The sequence below is a fragment of the Sciurus vulgaris genome (assembly GCF_902686455.1).
Source record: "Sciurus vulgaris genome assembly, chromosome: 2".
NCBI classification, from domain to species: Eukaryota; Metazoa; Chordata; class Mammalia; order Rodentia; family Sciuridae; genus Sciurus; species Sciurus vulgaris.
Window position 1 is genome coordinate 128656310 of NC_136462.1, and position 23866 is coordinate 128680175.

The following is a 23866-nucleotide window of genomic DNA, read 5'->3' on the forward strand; positions in this document are numbered from 1 at the left end:
CTGTATACTCTTCATTCACTTTTCTCTAATGTTAACGTTTTACTTCTTTACGATATTACAAAGACCAAAATTATGGCGTTAACATTAATTAGTACAAAATATTAATTATTATTATTACTTCTTTGTTACATGCTGGGGATGAAACTAAGGACTTCATCCTTGCTAGGGAAGACTCTACTACTGAGCTACACCTCCAACCCCCAAAGTATTAATTAAGCCACAATCTTTATTTAGATCTAAACAGTTTTTTCATTAATCTATTAATGAGCTTTGGTCATGTGTTTTGCACATTGATCTTGTATTCTGCCACCTTGATAGCTCTTTTGTTATTTCTAATGCTTGTTTTGTGAATTCCTTAGGCTTTTAAATATATAGTACTTCATCTGTAAAAAGAGTTTTACTACTTTCTTTTCAACCTGATGCCTTATGTTTCTTTTTATTGTCTAATCACCCTGGCTACAAGCCCCACTACATTGTTGAATTGAAATGGCAAGGACAGGCATCCTTGTCTTGTATCTGATCTTACGGAGATGTTTTCTTTCACCATTAGTTATAGTGATAACTGTGTGTGTGTGTTTTGTGGAACCTGGGATCAGATTGAACCTGGGACTTCATGATTGCTTTGTGCATACTATACCCTTGCTATAGGTACCCTGCCCTCTGCAACCCCACTAGGGTATTGTAGATTGAACCCAGGGGTTCTTAACCACTGAACAACATCCCCAGCCCTTTTTTTATTTTTTATTTTGAGACAGTGTCTTACTAAATTATTTAGGGGCTCTCTAAGTTGCTAAATGGCTGAGGCTGGCCTTGAACTAGTGATCCTCCTGCCTCAGTCTCCTGAGTCTCTGAAATTACAGGGGGGTGCCACAAAGACCAGCTCTTGCTATAGGTTTTTATGGATGCTCTTTATCCAGTTGAGGAAGTTCCCTTATAGTGCTACCTTGTTGAGTGTTCTTATCAAGAAATGATCTTAATTAGGGAGCCTGGGGATGTTACTCAGCAGTAAGAGCACATGCTTAGCGAGTGTGAAGCCCTGCATTCAATCTTCAGCATGGCAAATAAGTAAGTAAGTAAGTAAATAAATAAATAAATAAATAAATAATACATGTATTGGTTTTGTCAAGTGCTTAAGATAATGTATAACACTGAGTTTTCTTTTCTTTCTTTTTTTTTTTTTTTTTTTTTTTGGTGCTGGGGATCGAACCCTGGGCCTCATGCTTGCTAGGCAAGTGCAGTACCATTGAGCCACATGTGTGTATATAGCCCTTCAGCTGGCCTTCACAGGTAACTGTGGTTGGAAGTCTCCTCTTTTTCACAGATTCTGCAGAGCTGGGAAGGGGGGATGGATACAAATCCAACTGTCTTTCTGAGCGAGGTTCAGAAGTTTTTATTGAATAAACTCTCTTCAGATTGTGGCAAGACTTTGTTAATATCCAGAGTTCTGACGAAGTTCATTTGGGAATTTTTGCCACTGCTTTTCATTTTTAGGAAGGTGAGGATTTATGGAGTTTCTCGCTCTGGGAGGTCTGCCTTCTAGTTAGTGATTTGGTAGAGTTCCTCTCTCTTGCTGTTGGTCTGCTGTTTCTCATAATTAGATTGAGTTTGGATTTGGGGTAGGAACACCGCAGAAGTCATGTGCCCTTCTCAGCACATGATTTTAGGGGGCTATGGTGGCAAAGTGCCTTACTGCTAATGGTGTTAACCTTGACCACTAGGTCATGGTGGTGTCTGCTGGGTTTTTCCACTGCACATTTTCTATTTTCCATTTTGCAATTAATAATATCTTCGGGCTAGAGCCTTAAGACTATGTTGCTATCTTGTTTCTCCTCAATTTTTTTCCCCACTAATCGCAGGATCTCTTGCTGGCAGCAAATTTTTTATTTTTATTATTTCCAGGACCTTGTGCATGCTTGTCAAGAACTCCACCACTAAGCTACACACCCAGTCTTTGTCTTTTTTGGTTTTATAAATTATTATTATGAATACATGGATTTAAATGTAATTGATTGATTTGAGTTCATTGTGGTTACTTTTGTAACTGATGTTCTTTAGTCAATAGGAATCATTCAAGTTGACTTCACAGTCCTTTAAATATAACTTCTAATCATTTTTTTTGGTCCACACTCCAGACTTCCTTGATGCATTTCCTACTCTTACTTCTGAAGCTACAAGCGACCTTCTTATTTTTTTCTCTTTTTCTTTGTGGTACTAGAGATCAAGGCACAAGGCCTTGCACATGTCAAGCAAGGACTCTACCACTGGGCTCTGACCCCAGCTGCCTCATACGTTTATTTTGCTATCTGGGATTGAACCCAGGGGTGCTCAACCACTGAGGCACGTCCTCAGCCCTTTTTATTTTTTATTTTAGACCTGGTCTCTCTAAATTGCTTAGGACCTTGGTAAATTGCTGAGACTGCTTTTGAACTTGCAGTCTTCCTGCCTCAGCCTCTCGGGCTGCTGGGATTACAGGTGTGTGCCATCATACTTGGCTCCCTACCCTTTTTAAAAATTTATTTTGTATAATATACATTATCCAGATTGACCTCGAATTTGTGATCCTCCTGCCTTGGCCTCCCAAGTAGCCTTTGTTTGTTTGTTTGTTTTTTTGTTTTGGCTGGGGAGCAGTGCAGTTTGCTGGAGTTGGAACCCAGAGGCTTCAAGTGCTCTACCACCCTGGCCTTGTTATTTTTATTTTTCTTTATTTATTTAAAAAAATTTTTTTTTGTTTTAGTTGTGTATGAACCTTTATTTTAATTTATTATTTATATATGGCGCTGAGGATTGAACCCAGTGCCTCACACATGCTAGGCAAGTGCTCTACCACAGAGCCACAAACCCAGCTCCGGCCTTGTTATTTTTAAATAAAGTTTTCTTGAAGCTTTCGTTGACCTGTGAAGCTCAGTGTGCTTGTTCCTGACTGCCCTGCCATGGTGTAGTTTGATCCTCTTTTAATGGTCATTTATTACGGTGATCTTCAACTCTGGGGTTCCATCTTCCCTGCATGGGAGGGGTCAGGTAGTCTCACCGGCGGCAGTACTGCCTTCAGATGTGTTGGCAAATATTTAGTTGTCATAGAGACTACCAGCGTTCCTGATACTTGGGGCTCATAAGCCAGGTATGTGATATCTTTGCCTCACTTGGGATAGCCCCACCCCCAAAGGCCAGTAAAGCACCCATTGAAAAGTACTTTTGGAAGAACATGGGAAAGGCTTGTCTGGATTCCTTGACTGGGCAAGATTGAGAAGAGGCTGTGTGACAGGCAGGCTCCTGCCCTTCACAGCTTGATGGTCTAGCTTCTTCCGACTGAATTCCTGTAACGGGGGAGGCCAGTGAACTTATTTGTACAAGACTTACCTTGCTATATATAGCAGAGTGAAAGAACTTACAGGAAAAACGAGGAGGCTATTTCAGTTTCTTCCTTTTTTAGGATACTCTTAGCTTGGCTTTCTATGTTTACTTGTTTTGCATTTTCCCGGAGTGGAGTTTCTATGTATTGTCCAGAACATACCCTCTGGTTGTTTTTCCACTGGGAATACTGGATTTTGGGTTACTTTGCCTACCAAACTTTTTATAAGGTAAGAAGGAATTCTTTCACCTATTTTAAGTTAACCAAGGATAATTAAAATCCCCTCAATAAGGTAGAACCCTTGCCAGCAGGTAGATGCTGGCAGATGCTTCTTTTTCAACCCAGTCTCCTCATTTAAATTGGAGGCAGGATATTATTAAATCAGGGAGTAGAAAAAAGCTTCCGGATGTTCAGTAAGGAATAAGGGATGTTGTAATGCACCCAAAGGTTAGGGTGCAGTGCCTGACAGGCAGCTGAGCATTCAAAAAGATTAGATGGGACTCATTGTTATTACTGATATTACAACTATTGTTATTATTGTTCAGATCTTTGGTCAAAATATTTGTCTGCATTGTTAGGACACTGATAATGGTATAGGTGTAGTTTCAGCCAAAATGGCACTTAGAGATGGGGATGTCGCTTAATGAAAGAGCACTTGGCTAGCATGCATGAGACCCTGGGTTCCATCCCCAGTACCACAAAAATAAAATAAACAGGGGCTGGGTTGTGGCTCAGTGGTAGAGTGCTTGCCTAGCATGTGTGAGGCCCTGGGTTCAGTCCTCAGTACCACATAAAAATAAAATAAAGGTGTTATGTCCACCTATAACTAAAACAAAAATATTTAAAAAATAAAAAAATAAACAAAATCAAAGCTATTTAGATGTTATTTAGACCGTTCAGTTTTAGCACGAGTATGCGTATTGTTTTTCAAAAGCGTTTTGAAATATTGAAAATAGTTAATTGCTGAACCTTATGGATTGCCAAGGATCCAGGGATGACCTTGGGTGACTCAAATATTTTCGAAATATACCTCACTGGAAAAAAAACACTGAGGAAATGGTAACATTAGGCATTTTTTGCTAAATAATTGCAAAGACGATGTGTTACGTACTACTGATCCACTATGATTTAGAAATAATCTTTTGGGGAGATTTTGTTGAAAAAAAGTGAGTTTTAGTTCATTGACTTAGTATTGTCTTTGAATTTTTTTTTTTTTTTTTTTTTTTTTTTTGGTACCAGGAATTGAACCCAGGGACGTTTAACCACTGAACCACATCCCCAGTTCTTTTAAATATTTTATTTAGAGACAAGGTCTCACTGCGTTGCTTAGGGCCTCAGTAAGTTGCTGAGGCTGGCTTTGAACTTTCGATCTTGCTGTCTCAGCCTCCCAAGCTGCTGGGATGTGCCACAGCGCCAGACTTGAAATCATCATTTTGTCTACTAACAGTTGTAAAAATGAAAAACCTAAAGTAAGTTTCTGGTTTTCAAAAAAGGAAATAAACCTAGACCCGCAATAGAGGGCTTCCTTCCAAAGCTGTGCCGTCCAGACCTCTAGAGGAGACCTGCCAGTGCTCTGGAGACCTGTGACGTTCCTGATAGTGAGGTGCTGCAGATCATTCAGGGTCCTGCCTTATTTGTCCTTCAGCATCAGATTTGCTGCATGTTGGAACTATAGGAATTTCCCAGAAAGGCCCCAGGGTAGGAACAGACCTGCGGGTGTGCTGGTCTGACTGGACTGGCTCCCCACATGCAAAGCACTGTGGATTTCCTGCCCCACTCGCCAGCATCTATGTCTGCTTGTCTTCACTCATTAGTGCCATCCTGCATGGAATCCTGTGACCCTAAAGGATTTCTATATGTGAGGGGTAATGAGATGGCAGGAAACCCAGCATGTCACCAGATATTTGAATTGAGTTATTTCAGTGCTTAAAACATTACATTACTATTCTTTTTCATGGTACTAGGAATCAAACCCAGGGCTTCGAGAATGTTAGGCATGTACTTTTCCACTGAGCTACACCCCGACCCAATTTCACTACTATTCTGCCTGTGTGTGTGTGTGTGTGTGTGTGTGTGTGTATTTCTAATAACAGTTTTAAAAAATCAAGTTCAAGACAGTTACATTGTGGTTCCAAGTTCTGTCCTTTGTCATGCTGTGGCCTTGGGGATCTTGGTGATAAATGCAGAATGTGGCAGCTGTGGATGAGAAGTGAGCATGGCAGATGCACCCTGGTTGTCTGCGTTCTTCTTCCCGCATTCCTTTCCTGCAGCCTCCTGGACCAGGGAGAGCTGGACCCAGTGAGTCACAGCAGCTGAGAAGGGACTGAAGGCGCAGTCCTTAGGTCAGCTCTGGCTCAGACGCCCACTCACCAGCTCACCAGTCATGCCTGGATGACTCCTGGCCTGATGCCAACCCAGGGGGTGTGGCCACATCCTTTTTCTGGGCTTTTCTTTCCAGGGCCCAGCCAGAGATCATACCAGACACAGCTGGGGCCTCTCCCTGTTGCTCTTTGCCAAGTTGGAAATTAATTTTGTTTCAGTGACAAAATCCATCCCTGTTCTCTGTCTTGGTCACTTCTAATGCACATTGACTCAGAAAAATCTATTGTCTCAGAAAACTCGGTGCAATCTGAGGAGAAAAGACAACACAGGAAGTGAGTGAGTTATTAGGAGAAGACTATTGTTCCTGGGGGGTCTCTCTCTGAATAAAAAAGCCACACTTAATGGGGATTGAACCCAGGACCTGGTACATGGTAGACAAGTACTCTACCAGTGAGCTACATCTCTATCCCTATTATTGTTATTATTATCATTATTATTATTTTGATTCTGAGGATAGAATCCCGTGTTGATTTCCCTCTGAGCTACATCCGCAGCCCATTTTATTTTTTATTTTGAGGCAGGGTCTCCCTAAGTTGTCCAGACTGGCCTCGAACTTGAGATCCTTCTGCCTCAGCCTCCCAAGTAGCTGGGATTACAGTCATGTACCACTACACCTGGTGACCTTTTTGGCATTAAACTTTTATTGCAACTTGCATCGTAACAGTTTCAGTTTTTAATGACCTCACGTATTTTTTTGTTTTTGTTTTAGTTTTTTTGGTTCTGGTGCTGGGGATGGAACCCAGGGCCTCATACATGCTACCAAGCATTGTACCACTGAGCTACATTCCCAGTTCAATTTTTTTCTTTTTTCTTTTTTGCTTTAAATAGGTTAAAAAGTTGATTTATTCCCTTGCACTTTGGTGCTGCATTGCAGGTTGTAGCATCAGTGGCATGTGCTATGGGCCAGAGGGTGACTCTTGCAGAGGCCCCCTCTTGCAGAGGCCCCAGGGGTCTCTCACACAGGAGGCTAAGCTGAGTCCCTGAGCTGTGACTATGCTCACCATCCATCACTGTTAACTTCCTCCCTCTTTCTGGACTTACTTCCCTCTTTCCCTCTTCAGTTTCCCATCCTGTTAATTCCTCTTTGATGTGTCTGGCAGACTTAATGGGAATTCCTCCTTTTTGGCAGAGGGTACTAGGGATTGAACTCAAGGGTACTCAACCACTGAGCCACATCCCCAACCCTATTTTGTATTTTTATTTAGAGATAGTGTCTCACTGAGTTGCTTAGTGCCTCGCTTTTGCTGAGGCTGGCTTTGAACTTATGTCCTCCTGCCTCAACCTCTGGAGCTGCTGGAATTACAGGTGTGCACCACCGCATTCAGCTAATGGGAGTTCCTTCTTAACACCTTGGGACTTGGAAAAGGGACTCTGAGGTGTGGAGGGAGCATAGTGTCTGTAATGCTTGGCTCTGTTCCCAACTCCTACATGCAGTGACATTTTAAACCAGTTCCTGCATATTCAATCCTTTATTAGCTGTGTCTTCATTTTGTGTGTGCTGATGTTTTGATGCTGGCAGCCTTACCTCCTTAGAGGTATACACTCTCCTAGCACTGTGCCATCTATGTGGAGACCAACTAGTCCCAGCTCATAGTCCCAACCACCTTCTCTGTCAGGCTCCCTTCACCACCATAGTCAGGTCTAGGTAGCAGACTCCTAGGAACAGCTCCTGCACCCACAGCCTGCTGAGATTATTCATGCAAGCCAGTCGAAAGCCTTCTTGCCCTGCTTTCCCTATTCATTTTTATAGAAACCATAAAAAAGTTCTTCCTCTTGTCCCTTACTGCCTCATCTCCTGCCCCAAGTGATGTGTTGTGCCCCCTCCTCTTGAAGATTATGTAGCCCCACTTTTCACCCCCTCTTCCTTTTCTTTTTTTCTTTTTGATTGGACCTGGATCCTCTCCTATGCGAGGCAAGTGCTCTGCTACTGAGCTACGCCTAGAGCCCCAGCCAACTGTCTTTTCAAAGGTTTTTGTTTCCTGGCCATACTTTCTTGATCTGTGGCTTTGTCATACCTGAATAATAACAAAACTTCCATTTTAACAGCAGTCCTGCTGGAGGTGATTCCTCAGATGCCCTTAACCCTTTTTGTTTCACCTATTAATTTATCAACTCCTGCCTTTGCCAGGAGGCAACTCCTCATCTATGGAACACCCACCTCATCAACTAATTTTTTTTCAGTTTATAAACGTTTTGTCTTTGAATCTTGGAATCCTCTGGTGAGTCCAGATTTCTTGAACACTGGACTGAAGCCCTGGACCTTCCTGGGGTGGGGGTCTCTGGAGCAAATGCTCTATGCCACTGTGCACACACCTGTACCCTCTGCCTTCCATGCCACTCTCACCCCATCTCCAGTCCTTGTCTCGAAGGCCCAGAACCTCAGCTCCCGGTCGCTGCCCTTTCCTTGCTCTAGCAGTTTCCAGTGGTGGAGTCTCTTTCCTGACTCTCTGGGGCACTCTAGGAGCAGTAGGTTTCACTGTCCCTGTGGTTCCTGTCATGGAGCAGGTACTCAGCATCTCAGATTGAATGAGCTGACTAATCTTCATTATATGTGAGTCATGGCATGGTGGACACCTGTGTAGTAGGCAGAATAAATTTCATAAATGCCTCCTTCCCCAGATGTCCATGTCTTCAGCCTTAGAACCTGTGAGAAAGGGGAATTAAAGTTGGTTGCAGCTGCAGTAAGGTCATTGACATCAACCAAGAGTAAAGTCAAAGTAGTCAAGAGCAAAGAAAATTACATCTTGAGGGTGCTGATTAGGATTGCAATCCTGGAAACCCAGATTCAAGCAGTCTTGAAAATGGGCTCTGAGGTTTTACAAAGTGGTGGTTGTATTTTTAGCTTTCCACTGCAAGGGGGTTGGAAATTGTATCACTCATTAGTCAAAAATTATGATCTGTGCTGGCAAAAGTTAAGGTGTCTTGTCAGAAAGGGATTAGGTGTGGTCTCAGTTTCTGGGTAGTTTGGGGGAAGGGGTCCATTTTACAGAGGGTCCACAGAGGTTAACACTATTTCAAAGGTTAGGTCTCATCTAGGGATGGGTGTGTCCTCAGCCCAGTCCAGAGGTTTAGCTCCTGTAGGACATGTCTGAGATCTGATTCACACTGGCCTCCCAACTCCATTTTAAGTACCCCCACCAATGCTACTCCATTTTGATTTTTCTCTTTCATACTAATCTGCTGACTTTGAGATGGGGAGTTATCCTGGAGTATCCTGGTGAGCACAATGTAATTAGGAGGTGGAGGAAGAAGGGGAGTAAGAGGCAGAGACATGCAATATAAGAAGGACCCAATTTACTATTGTTGCTTTGAAGAAGGAGGAAGGGGCCACGACCCAAGGAATGTGAGTAGCTGGAAAAGGCAAAGAAATGGATTCTGTCCTAGATTCTCCACAAGGAACAGAGCCCCGCTGGAACCTTGATTTTCACCCCAGTGAGGCCCATGTCAAAACTTTTGACCTCCAGAACTATGACACATTTCAAGCTATTGAATAGTGGTGATTTGTTACAGAAGCAAAAGAAAAGTAATACATACTGCATTCATAGGAAGGTCTAACAGATACCAGGTTCTTGAACTATAGCATTTGTGTGTGTGTTTGTATAAATATTGATTGAGACCATTTCAGTTTAAAATTATTATAATATTTGCACTAGCTGAGAATACATGGATGCCCCATTTTGCGCTATGGGATCATGAAGACATGATGGGTGCAAAAAACTACCTTTTGTTCCATTGAAATAGTGGTAAAACGTCACACAATTCTCTAGTACAGTATACTTTCCATAATTTTTGTGAACTTGTATAATACAGCTCTTAGCCAGTTCTGTGAGGTGCTTGAAACTACTACTTTGTCCCTTTGAGGAGATGTCAGCCCAGAAAGGGAGGTCTCAGCCCATAGGGAACTGAACTAGAGAGCAGGACAGGTGGTCATGGGGGTCTGGTGGCCCAGGTGACATTACTCAGAACTGCTGTGTGTTACCCAACCTGAGCATCCTCTGCCCTTTAGATCTTGAAAGGGTGTAGATGTGACCAAGCTGTTAAAAGATTTCTGACTTCTGAGCAAGTATTTAAAACCTAATTGTTACCTTAATGAATGCCAGGACCCACAATTTAACAAGCATATTTGACAAAGAAATCGTTATGTTTGTTTTAAATGTCACAGATTCTTCAGTGTAGCTGGTCATTATAGCTGTGGTCTTTAAATGTTTTTGTTTTTATTTTTGGCATGGAAGTTGAATCCAGGGATGCTGTACCATTGGGCTACATCTCCAGCCCTTTTCATTTTTTATTTTTAGACAGATTTTCTCTAGGTTGTTCAGGCTGGCCTTGAACTTGTGATCTTCCTACCTCAGCCTCCTGAGTAGCTTGGATTTCAGGTGTGGAACACCACACTTGATTCCTAATATTGTTGATCCTATACTACGTCAGTATTTGTGCTTAGGTACTCACTTTGCTCATATTTATTTATAAATTATAGGAATGTAATGCATTCGTATGTGTGTGCATGTCTCTGTGTATTACTTCCATTAAAACATTTACAAACCCCAGTACCATAAAAAAAGAAGATATTTACAAAGATATAAATGAAAGAGTAAGATAAATGCAGTTACAGACAAAATTTATAGTATTTCCCTGCACCCCAGTGATGGTGTGTATTTTGAATCTGGCATCACTTCAGGGACCATTGCCCTAGAGCATCCTCAAGTAACTTCATGAAGTGAACATTTTAGATCACACCGTTGTGATTTCTCTCTTACGCAGGGATACCTATGATGTTTGAAGAATCCCAAGCATCCTGGGGCCACCTCGGATGTCCACCTGTGTGCACAGGGACAGCTCTTCTGTGTGCTGTGGGTGTCGCTTCTGAGAGTGGAGGCATGAGAAGTGGGGTGCTCTGACTCTCTTCCATCCCAAAGCGAACACCATGCTCAATTGTCATTGTCTCACTGAGCTCATGAGCTGTACTCCACAGGCACCCACCCTGGTGCCCATCAAGCATGCTCTTTATTGTGCTTACAAGGCAAGCACTCTACCAACTGAGCTATCTCCCCAGCCCCCTTTTTTTTAATTATTAGTTTTTATTATAGTAAGATATACAATACATTTGCCGGTTTTGCTGTTTTTACTGTACAGCACAGTGGCATTAAGGATATTCATTGTTGTGCAACCATCATCCATCTCCAGAATTTTTTCTTCTTTTCCAAATGAAAACCTGTACCCCTTAGATGTGAACTCCCCTCCCACCTTACCCAGCTCCTGGTAACCACCACTCTACTTTCACATACGTGGAATCATACAGTATTTATCTTTGTGTGGTTGGCTTATTTCACTTAGCATAGTGCCCTCAAGATTCATCCCCATTGTAGCTTGTGTCAGAATTTCCTTTGTAAGGCTTGAATATTCCATCGTAGGAATACACCACATTCAGTGTATGTCCTCAGCTATCAGCGGTCCCTTGGGTTACTTCCATGTTTTGTTGGCTTTTTGATCAGAGCTCCTGTGTGCAGGTCTCTGCCTGATTATCTTGTGCTTTTCACGTTCAGAGGTATTTTGCATTGATTTGGTTTGGATACCCTTTTCTGGATCTCTGTCCTCAATTGCATAATCAGGGTAGTGACCAGAGCAGCAAATCTTTTCCTGACTTACCATGTGGGTTGTTCTCATCCAGCCTAAGAAGATTGCTTTGGCCCCTTAATTCAAGGTGGTACAGGTGTCCAGGGGCATTGACCAGGTGTTTGCTTACATCACTCCATGAACAGGTACACACAGTGAGCTCAGGAGATTTGCTATCAACTGAGTGTAGGTCAAGTGCCCTGTTTGTGATTTTGTTGCCTAGATACTATCCTATCCTTTATCTTCTGACATGGAGACTCCTTTTGAGTCTAGAGTAAGAGTCCTGTTTTACTGGCAGCAGGGGCATGGCTGTGAACTTGGGGCAGTGTTAGAAACAGTGCCAGGGAGGATCAGTGTGTGCTGGTGGTGGCAGTGGCAGGCACCATCATCCATCACCAACATGGCCTCTGATGCATGCCTGTACACACACACACACACACACACACACACACACACACACACACACGGAAAAGAGTGATTTCTTGATTCTTGAAGCTTGGTTTTATCTTCTTGGCCTGTCTTTGTCAAATATTTCACCTCCATCTTTCCTTAATATTATGCATAGCCTATCCTCTTTGTTCATGCTTTGATTCTTTGCAGTCACAGAATGAGAAGTTGCTTGCTGAGACTTGCTGGCAAAAGGGCAGGAGAGTAGCGGGCTTGCTCAGCATGTGTTAACCACATCACACACAGATGCCACCTTCTCCCTGAGTTTGGGTTTTTTTTCATGGAAACTTTTCATACATTGCTTTCATATGTGCCCTTATTGGTAAAATCAGAGGCTTGCAGGGACTTATGATTAGAGTGACTGGAGTAACAGGCAGATTAGCCAGACCTAAAATTTATCATTTAAGACAAAGAGTGGTTAAAATCATGCGTCTGTAAGGTGGTTGTGTGGGCTGCCAGCTCTGCCAAGAATCTCATTTTGAAGACAGGGGCTAAGCATGTCATCAGACAAGTTCAGAGGATTCGTAGTACCTGACTCTGCTGAAGCTGGCTCAGAACTGTGTCTTCCCTGAGGTGTGGTTAAGGTGTGGACAGGCAGGGAGCCCTCCTGCCCTCTGCCACTCAGGGTGAATGGGGCAGCAGGAAGGGCCTGTAAGGGATAGGGTGGGGCTGCTCCATTATAAGTCTTGCGTTCTCTACATTTTAAAAGCCCACAGGAAGATGGAAATTATTTTTAAAGGAAAGAAGTTCCAATTATTTGGTTCACTTTTGATTGCTCAAGAAATTAATAATCTTTTTTGAAAGTAGGACATCATAAAAATTAATATATTAGGAACATGGTCATAAGTAGGAAAAATTCTCTTAAATTTCATTACCCTAAGCAAGATCCACAGTTTAGGAATACCCCATAAAATTTCCTTTTACTTGCATCATAATTTAACTTGAGGTCACATTTTATGAATTCTCTCTTTTGTATGGATTCCAGCTGGCTGAAAGATGTGCTGTGGAGAGAGAAAAAAACTTGAGACCTGTTTTTTTCAATGTCTTTTCTATTCAATGGCCAATTCTCCTGCTTTATGAAAACGCTGAAGTACAATGGTGTTATAGCCAATTATAAATAATAAATATGTAATCAAAGTGCACAACAAAGGTATTTTTTGACACCTAATATGTGTTTTGTGACCTTGTGTCTGTCATTTGTTTTTGACATTTTGGCTTCTTCATATTATGTGAGATGATGATAATAAGGTGTATCTACCTTTGGTTTGTCTTAAACCAAAGGTGAACATTGTCATTTTCAGCAAAGGTGATTTTATTTGTTTTTTAAAAAACGTATTGACATGCTGAGATTGGAACCTACAGCCTGTACATATCAGGCAAGCTCTCTATCACTGAACTATACCCCTGACTGCAGTATTGTTAATTTAGACAAACTTGTGTCTCCAGACCAAAAGAAGGAGCAGATAGGTAAAAAGGAGATTTCAGTCCTTTATATCAGGGCTTAAGTGTTCTTGAACACTTGCACTAACTAGATGGACCATCCAGAAATAGCTTCCGGAGTTCCTGGGGTCTCTGGCATTATCTGTAGGTTTGACGTGATTTTCCCAGGGATCTCAAAGTGGGAGTTTCATGTTTGTAGCCTTGTGTCAGTCTTTATGTAAGGGGAGAAATTCTCCCTGAATATCCTCAAAAAGTCCGTTCTTTTCTGAATGTTTTGAATGATCTCAGAAGAGAGGAGAATCAGTGAGGTTAGGACTCAGGGGGGGATGTTGCAGGAAGTTGTATCCATTCAAAGATGTCTAGGATTATGTGCATGTATGTGCTTGTGTGTGTATGTGTGTGTGTGCATCCACATATAATGTAATGCAGAATGCCAATGATAAATCCCTGCACAGAGAAGAGTAACTCTTCTGCATCAAACCTGGGATCTGGTTTGGGAGAAATCTATTGTACTGTATCCAGAGGAAAAGTCCATCCAGGTTCTTAAAGACTTTATTCTATCCCCCTTCCCATCTAAGTTGTCTGTTTCCCTCCACTTACTCCTTCCATTATCTGAACTTCAGCATCTATAGAGCTGTGATCTCTGGAAGCCTCAGCACTCACAGATGTATGTTTGGGTAGCGATGTTTGGAATGCTGCTGTCACACTTCTGGATGAGAGGTGTGGGACTCTGGAGGAGGAACCTGCTGCTTCTAAGGTTCATGTCAGCCCTCTGGTCCCAAGGAGGAGGCACATGAAAGTGACCATGTTGGACATGAGTTTGCACAGTTTAATTTTGTGCCTGCTTTCCCAACTGTTAGAACCTTCTGTCTACCATTTAGAACGCAGGTTTTGAGCTGGCTAGTGGAGTGAAGTCATTTTGATATTTAAATAAGACCGCTTGATTATAGCATCAAAGCCTTTTTTTTTAAAAATATTTTTAGTTATAGATGGACACAATGCCTTTAGTTGATTTGTTTGTTTGTTTGTTTGTTTGTTTTTTATGTGGTGCTGGGGATTGAATCCAGTGCCTCACACATGCTAGGCAAGATGTCTACCACTGAGCCACAACCCCAGCCCATAGCATCAAAGACTTTTAACTAGAAAAGAGGTTTTATAAAATTAGAGGTGATGTTTATGACTGAGGTGTAAGATTGTTGATATTAATCAGACACATAAATGGTGAAAAATTTGTTCAGTATGAAAATATTTCTGCTTGTATAGAACTATCACAAAAAATGCACATAGATGCATAAAGAGAAAAACTAGAACAGTAACCTGTTTTCTAAGCAGTTCGTGGAAACATGCTAGAAAAATGTAAATGGTATGGATTCACTTTTTTTTTTTTTTTTTTTTTTTGCAGTGCTGGGGATTGAACCCAGGGCCTTGTGCTTGCAAGGCAAGCACTCTACCCACTGAGCTATATCCCCAGCCCTGGATTTACTTTATCCTACTCCTCCCCTGTAAATAAATCTCAATCCTGGAAGTAAATCAACACACAACAATAAAAGAACACTGAAAACTGAAGGACTGAGGCAGCCTGGCTGGGACAGAAGGACTTACGGAGCAACAAAAATACTATTAAGTCCTTGGCTTTTGTTTTGTCTTCCCCATGTGCCCAGGCTGGGCAGAGGAGACCTATAACCAGAACCACCAATAGACACAGATGAAAGAAAAACAAAACAGAACTAAAAATGGATCCGTCTGGCCCAAGGGGAAGCCAGAAGGAAACCTAGTGGGAGCTCCAAGTCCTGCTCCACACCCAGGTGCCACTGGGCAGTCTGACAGTCTGACCCACCCTCTGTGCTTATTTGCCCCCTCTAAATCTTCTTCAGTGAACTGTTTCATGTCACCCATTTTCAATTTGGATTCTTTGTTTGTTTGTTTTGTCTGATACGAGACATGCAAATATCCTTTTCTAGTCTGTAATTTGTCTTTTATTCTTATTTTTTTAAAAATTGGTTCTAATTGGTTTGTCATTTCTTCTTAACAGAATCTCACCGTAAATGTTTTTCATTTTGATGAGGTTCGATTTATCATTTGTTTTCTTTTGTGGGTCATGCTTTTGATGTCAAGTCTAAGAATTTGTTGCCTAGTCTTAGATCCCAATTTTTTAAAATATTTTTCTCCTAGAGATTTTTTTCTTTGTTTTTCAGACAGGATTTCATCACGTTGCCTAGGCTGGTCTGGAACTCCTGGGCTCAAGTGATCCTCCTTCTTCAGCCGGCTGGGTAGCTGGGACTATAGTCACACACCTCCTTGCCTCGTTTCTTGTAGACGTTTTATAGTTTTAGATTTCAAGCTGTGATCCTTTTCAAATTAATTTTTATGTGAGGTTTGTGAAGTTTAGGTTCCTTTCTTTCTCTCTTCCTTTATGGCTTATGGATGTCCATTTATTGCTGTACCATTTATTTAAAAGCAAAATTTCTTTAATTGAATTGATTGATTCTGCTTATTTGTCAAAAATCAGTGTCAGTTTCCTAACTTGTGCTTGTATGGTATAATACAGTAACATTAGGGGCTGGGGAGATAGCTCAGTTGGTAGAGTGCTTGCCTTGTAAGCACAAGGCCCTGGGTTCGATCCCCAGCACCCCCCCAAAAAAATACGGTAACATTAGGGGAGGCAAGGGGAGGTAAGAGGGATTTCTCTGTCCATTTCTTTGCAACTTCCTGTGAATATTTAAAAATAAAGAGCACACAAAATAAATATTTTGTTATCCAGAGCCATAGTTATTCAGTATAATAAGGAGACACAAAAATTCAGTTTGCCTAAATTTCATGTGCTTTGCAGACACGCTGCCCACTGACTCAAGAGCAATGGGAAAATGAGGCTGCCAGGTCTTGGCCTCACAGGAGGGAGGCCTTGGGAGGCTCCACCCAACATCCACCACACATCATAGTTGGAGAGAAGGTGGGACATCACTTTCCTAAGCGTTTGATTAACAAATCTCTCAGGGGTTTGCAGATGGGTATATAAGATTTATGGGGACTGGGGCTATTTCTTAGTTGGTAGAGTGCTTGCCTAGCATGCACAAGGCCCTGGGTTCAATTCCCAGCACCAAAAAATAAATAAATAAATAAATAAATAAATTATGGATAACTAATTGAGGACAAACAGCAGAATCTTGCTCTTCAGGTCTAGACCTGACCTCTAAGGAGACTTGGTTCTTTTGTTGTAGGAGACACATAAAACGTCCAGGATTATTAACTTAAAATTAATGCCTGGAGATATTCACTAGTGTTTTATTTGAATGTACTTGTATCTTATTGTTATGAGTAATTCAGATAACTACAATCAGAAGAGATGTGCTAATTAATGTACACACCCAGGATTATTAATTATTGTTGTCTTACTCTTAGGAATGTTATAACATTTCACCTTAGAAATTGGAGTTGTAACTGAAGATGAGGGCCAGCCAATATCTTCTTGAAAGAATGAGTATTGGATACAAATAAATACATTGGTATGTCATTGTTGAGACCTAGGTAAATATTGCCAAGAAATGGATTCCACAGAGAAATATTATACTGTTATGGGATGTTTCTAAAATGAACATGCTTGTGGTTAGAGATATCTACTCTGTGAGCCAGAGAAACACTGAACACGGGCAGGTGTCCCATAATCTCATAGAAAGGTGAGGAAGCTCTCCGTAAGAAACACTTGTTCAAACAGCACTGATTGCTGACTGTAAGGAAAGCTGTTTCTAAAACTGAAATAGTTTCCTGGAGTAATGCCTGTGCTTTCCCTGTTTCCTCACGGGAAACACATTTTAAGGAAATGCCACATGCAATATTATTATCAAGAGCCATAGCTCTCAAAGGGATGTTTCACTTAAAAAGCCACAAGAGACTCCATTGCACAGTGAGAGTCAAGATGCAGAAAATCCAAACTTTATCTGCAATTGAGTAATAGCACTCAGTTGTTGAGTTAATGAAATATGATCTGTCTTAGGAAGGAGATTAGAGAGTGACTGTTGAGCACTGAACCCAGCTCTAGGTTGTAACAATTTAAATACTATGTAGAGTCTAAACTGGGAGAGGTGCCTTGGACTTCACACTGACAGGGTACCACGGGTGGCTTTGCTGGGTGTGTCAGTGTGTCACCATCAGATTGCTGGGTCACAGCACAGACAGGCTGGTTTGGAACTGAAATCCTGTGTCCTCACTCTTTTTTTTTTTTTTTTTTTTTGTACTGAGGATTGAGCCTGGAGGCACTTTACCTTTATCTCCAACCCTTTTCATTTTTTATTTTGAGATAAGTTCTCCCTGAGTTGCTAAGGGTCTCATTAAATTCCTGAGACTGCAACTTGGTGAGACCTTTAAGTCTCGACCCTCCTAATTCAGCGTCCCTAGTCTCTGGGATTACAGGTGTGTCCCACTGCTTCCAGCCAGGGCCCTCACTCTTGTCTCCCTGAGGAAAATAAGAGCAAGGTGGGCATCTAGTGCTTACCTTGGTGGGTGTCTTGTGCCTATGTTTGCAGGCAGTAACTTGGAGTGAGACGAGGAGTATATTCAAAGTGTTAGACCTCCTGGATTCTTATTTCTGAGTGATAAGCACTTTATTTCTTTGAGAGTGTTGACTCTGCATTGAAAAATCAAAGCATATGTTGGACATCCATAATCCAAATATTCAACAGCTGAAATTCTACAAAATTGAAGGCTTTGTTGTTGTTGTTGTTGTTTTCCTTTTTGAATGGGATCCTATGTTGCCCAGACTGGTCTTGAACTCCTGGAACAAGTGATTCTCCCATTTCCACCTCTTTAGTGCTAGGACTACAGGGAACTTTTTGATGCCATAAGTGGAAAATTCTATACCTCACCTCTTGAGACAGGTCACAGTCAAAAGGAAGGTGCATTAAACATATTGTGTAAAATTACTTTTAGGCTATGTGCATAAGAGGGATTATAAGTGAATTTCATGTTTATGTCCCATTCCCTAGATAAGTCAGTATATATATACAAATATTTCAAAATTTAAAAAATGAAATCTCATTATACTTCTGGTCCCTAGCACTTTACATAAGGGGTGCTCAGTCCGTATCAAACTTTCTATTGTGTTTGAATCAGATTAAACAAATGCTGCTGAACTTCACAAAAAATCTGGAAAATGTGCTGAAATGACCTTTCCATGTGACTGACCATTAGGATGTGTGAGGAAGACTTATGGTAGATCTAGATGAGGCACACTTCTTTTATACCTGCAAATCAGAATTAAATGCATTAATGGAGGCCTTTGATATCCTCTCTTTGGCTTTCTTCTCTTTCACTGGTTATCCCCATAGCATCTTAGTCTTTTTACATGTTTTCCTACAGGCAGTTCAAGACAGTTTCATAGTTCATGTATTAAAGTCCCAGTAGTCCCATTTAGTAAAATGATGAAACTTGTAATCATGTACATTAGTATGTTTAAATAAGCTTTCTCAACAGAAAGGGCGAGCTAGCCCTTCCTGGGAGCCCTTATCAGAATCACTGAAAGAGGTGCTTTTTCAAAGTGTATTTGTTTCCCTATGTGCATATTCCCTCTTATTGACCTCATCTGTCAGCACCCTGGGTTAGCAGCCAGTTGCAAGGACTGGGCTCTTCAAAGGACCTACAGTGGAAAACTTGCTTGCTTCCTGCTGGTTTATTTTGCTTACAATGAAAGAGAATAAGGTCTATTCAAAGAAGGAAGGCAGGGTGGCTCAGGTCCTGTAATTCCAGCTATTGAAGCTGAGGCAGGAGGATCACAAGTTCAGGGTCAACCTGAGCAACTTGGCCAGACATTGTCTCAAAATAGCAAATCAAAAGGGCTGGGAATGTAGTTCAGCGGTGGAGTGCTCCTGGGTCCAATCCCCAAAACCAGAAAGAAAGAGGGGGAGGTCAAAGGAAAGCATGCAACAGTAGGGAAACCGGGAGTGCACACCTTCTTTGTGAAGTAGTTGTATCTGTACTCTCTGCACTTAGAAACCTAAGCAGACACAGGTTAAATTTGGCTAAGTTTGGTGTCGTGGTGTACACCTGGTAAGGAGCTTCCAGGAAATGTCTGCGACTTCTGTCAAAGTTATGACTAGTAACCTAAGAGCCGTGTCTTCCAAAGTGTGGTCCCTGGGCCAGCATCATTGATATCACCTGGGAACTTGTTTGAGGTATACATTCTAAGGCCTTGTCCCAGACCAGCTTAATCAGAGTCTGAAGTAGTTTCAGTAAATCTGTACTTGTACTACCGTGCTAAATTTGGAACACATCGACACGGAGCATGGGTGCCCTTAGCTCTCTTGTTCCTTCTCTTGTCTTCCACACTTCCAGGGAGCATCTTTTCCAAGGGCATCATCACCTGTTCTTTCAAGCCCATCTGCCTCCCTGCTTAGCTTCCCTTTTAACTGATGGTACTTTGTGTTGTGGCACACTGTGTCCCCTGTAGTTGGCTCAAAGCCTGCCGCATGCCTTCGACTGTTCTCTAGGACCCTACCTGCCAATGAGAAGCAGGCAGATGATGTTCTTGGAATTCACTCTTTGTGAATATGCATATTTTCTGGTTGTCTTAGTCCATTTTCTGTTGCTATAACGTTGTATGTGAGACCGGGTGATTTATAAAGAATAGAGGTTTATTCCCACTGTTATGGAGCGCAACTTAACAGACCAGTCACTGCTGAGAAGTTCAAATTTGAGTCTTTATTAAGCCAGCCAGCCGACTCTTCCACACAATGCCCCAAAAACGGCTATTGGGAGAACAGCCCCAACCATAGGGTTGCGGGGGTTTTTATACCATAAACCAGTACATCAGTCATAAGTATCTGTTGCTATGATTCAAAATTACAAACTAATATTATGGGATCTGAAATCATTAGCAGAGGGGGAAGTGGGTCAAAATGACCTTTCTTAGGTACAAATTAAAGAATGGTTACTAACATCTAAGCAATCACTGTTGACATCACTATTGACATCACTGTTAACATGGTACATTGTTTAGGAAACTAGGAATCAAAAAGAGGACAATCTTTCATTATACAAGAATTGCCATTTCGTCATTTTGCATTGCCAAATAAGTCATGCTAAGCAACTGTTGACGGGTACAGAGGCCGGGCGTTCCCATGAGAGAAGCATTTCCTATATAACATGGAGTCTCAAGGTAAAATGGAGTCTGTTTAGTCATTGCCCATTTAGCCTGACCTATAACATTTCCATGGATTCAAATATGTCAACCTGTCACACAACTTATGGTTCTGGAGTCTGAAATGTCCAAAAGCATGGTACTGACATCTGCTCAGTTTCTAGTGAGGGTGTCCTACTGCTTTAGCTCGTGGTGGTGGAGAGAAGAACAGAAGTGGGCACAGGCAAGAGAGAAAAGGGTGCCAACCTCTTAAGCCTTACCCTGATAACTAACCCATTCCCATGAAGAAATTAATAATCCATTTGTGAAGACTCCAGCCCCATACCCACAGACTTCCCACCAACTGCCCCATTGGAGAATTAAGGGTCTTACACAGGAAATTTTGGAGGAAACACTCAAACCACAACACCAGTCTATTAGCAGTTGTTGCCTATGGGTGTTCTTGGAGGTCAAAGGTTGGTTCAGTGCATGCCTTTCGGCTTTGATCTTCAGGCCAGTGGGATGAGTCAGCATTGGCATCTACTGCACAGAAAGCCCTGGGCTCATTCCTCCCCCCTGAGACTTATACCTTTGAACTACATTGCCCCTTCCCTACCCCTGCCCTTGGTAACCATCTTTCTATTCTAGGCTTCTATGAATTAAAATTTGCTGTTTTTTTTTTTTTTTTTAGACTCCACTTGAGTGAGATGAAGCTCTATGCGTACTTCTGTGCCTTGTTTATTTCACTTAGCATAGGGTTCCCCAGGTTTACCCACATGTCACGATTGACAGGGTTTTCTCCTCCTCCTCCTCCATCCCCCTTCCACCATCCTTCTCCTCCACCTCTTCTTCTTCCAGGAATTGTATCCAGGGGTGCTTAACCACTGAGCCACATCCCCAGCCTTTTTTATATTTTATTTAGAGACAGAGTCTCACTGAGTTGGTTAAGGCCTCACTAAATTGCTGAGACTGGCTTTGAACTTGTGATCCTCCTGCTTCAGCCTCTTGAGCCGGTGGGATTACAGGTGTGTGCCATTATGCCTGACTTCTTTTCCTTTGTGGTGCTGGGAATCAAATCCAGGGCCTCATGCATGGTAGACAAGTGCTCTACCATTGGGCTATGTCCCTAGCACCCCCTCCTTTTAAAGTTTTATTTTGAGATAGGATTTCAATGAGTTTCTGAGTCTGGCCTCTTACTTGCAATCCTCCTGCCCCAGCCTCCTGAGTAACTGGGATTACAGATGGTACCACTTATTTTCTTTTAAATGACCCATAAAATTCACACATTTATAGGGTACTCTGTGATGTTTTGATGCCTAGATTTTCATCTTTTTGAAGGACGAACAGTGCTACACTTGGCTTACATACCGTATTTTCTTTTTCATTCACTTGCTGATGGGAACTTAGGTTCATTCCCTATCTTAGAGATCGTAGTGAACATGGTGGAGAGTAGGATAAAGAAGACTAAAGATTTAAAAGACCGGTGAGGATTATAGTTAATATTGTCGTAATATAGGATATTTTCTAAGACAGTAGATTTTGTATACTTTGACCAAAGATAAAACAATAAAAATGAGATGATGGCTGTATTAATTCACTTAACTATAGCAAAATAATTTCACTATGTATATCAGAACATCATATTATATACCTTAAATATATATAATTTTTAAGAAAGGGGAAGAAATCCCCATACCAAATGCTGTGTGGACACACAGTGAGTCGTGGGCCTTTGCCTTCGAGAGTCTTTTAGCATAGAGAGATGGACAAGTACATACATAGATAGTCTTGCTAGATGTCTTTTTGCAGGTGACTTGTGCCCTCACTCTCCCGTGAAATGAAGGTCATGATAGTACCACTTCCCAGGGTTGCCATGGAGAATAGCACACAGGAACCGATGCTTGGAAAGTACTGAAGACAGTTCCTGGCATATAGTTAGCATTACGTGCATATTTGCTCAGCTAGATAGCTACACTGCCCAGGAAGATGACCTGGAGAAGGCGGGTCCATGCTGGGCCTTGAAGAAATCTTATGCTTGAATAGGTAGACAGGAGTTTAATGAAATATCTATACACATGACTTCCTGGCTTCTGTTCAGTCCATACTGTTAGCCTTAAATGCCTCGGTTATGGTTTAGATATGAGGTGTACCTTGAAAACTCATGTGTGAGACAATGCAAGAATTTTCACAGGTGAAATGATTCGCTTATGAGAGGCATAACCTAATCAGTGAATGAATCCACGGATATAAATTAACTGGATAGCTACAGCAGGCAGGTTGGGTGTGGCTGGAGGAAGGAGGTCATTGGGGGTAGGCCTTTGGGGTTTATATTTTGTCCCTGGTGAACAGAGTTCTCTCTCTGCTTCCTGGTTGCCATGTCTTGAGCTGCTTTCCACCTCCACACTCTTCTGTTATGATCGTCTGCCTTACCTTGGGCCCAGAGCTATGCAGTGAACCTCTGAAACTGTAAGTAAACTGTTTTCCTCCTCTGCATAGTTCTTGTTGGGTAATTTGGTCACAGTGATAAGTAGCTGACTAAAACAGCCTCTCACTATGATGGCAGCCACTTCTGTGCTTAGAAAGTGTTTCTTTGCCAAGCTGGACCTTTGAGATAGATAGTTCAGACAACCGGAGGAAAGGAAGTCCAAAAGGGACAACAATTACCCAAGAGAAAGAGGTATAGGAAGACAGAGATGAAGAGGTAGACCTGGCTAAAATGAAGGAGGAATAGCATAAACTGAAGGGAAGAAAACATGAAATACAATAACCCCTCTCCCGCTTCTTAGCTCCTGGGGATATATCCCAAGACCCCCAGGGGATTCTGAAACCACAGGTAGTACTGAATCCTATAATTCTGTGCTTTTCTATATATCCTCTATGATAAACTCACCTTCTCACCTGAAGGACTTTACAACTTCTCTTTGGCATATCCAAACTGCCAGCATCTCTACTCTTGTGCTATGGGACTATTAGTAAGTAAAACATGGGTTTCTGAAGCCATTTTCATTCTGCCTTTACAGAGACTGATTGGCACAGTAAGGAATGACAATAGCTAAGAATTTTTCATGCATTGTTTCTTTTATGCTTGATGAGATAAACGGTTGTCCTGATTTCCAAATGCAGCTAAAACTAAAGAGTGATGTGTCTGTCCTCTGACAAGGTGACACAGCTAGTACATATTGGAATTGAAGCTCAGACTCCAGTCCTTTGATTCTAGCACCCACCTTCTTAATCATTATTGTCTGGGACTTGCTCATTAAAAAGTTACAAATTGTATCTTGTGGTAAGCACTGATTGAGAACCATGTTATCCCAGGACAAGATGATTCCTAATAACATTGGATCATGCCTATCTTTGGAAATTTGTTAGCAGGTGTTATAACCCACCTTCTTCCTAGGAAATAATGCATGTTCAGACAACTTTGCACATGAACCTCATCATAAATTCTATCTTTAGTGTATGTGTTTTAATTGCTAAGGCAGTGAAATAACATTTTTAAAAGAGTTTTTTCCATTGAAAGAGGTGTG

At 41.7% G+C, this 23866-nt stretch overlaps 1 protein-coding gene and 1 long non-coding RNA gene across 5 annotated transcripts in view; both read left to right on the forward strand.

Annotated features, from left to right (window-relative positions):
- The window catches only part of ATP10A (ATPase phospholipid transporting 10A (putative)), a 171569-nt gene that overhangs the window by 6644 nt on the left and 141059 nt on the right, over positions 1-23866 (forward strand). The gene's annotated exons all lie outside the window — the stretch shown is intronic.
- LOC306654651 lies at positions 10751-23325 on the forward strand. Its single transcript, XR_013762018.1, has 3 exons — positions 10751-13559; positions 14991-19815; positions 19893-23325. It is a non-coding gene; the product is annotated as an uncharacterized lncRNA (long non-coding RNA).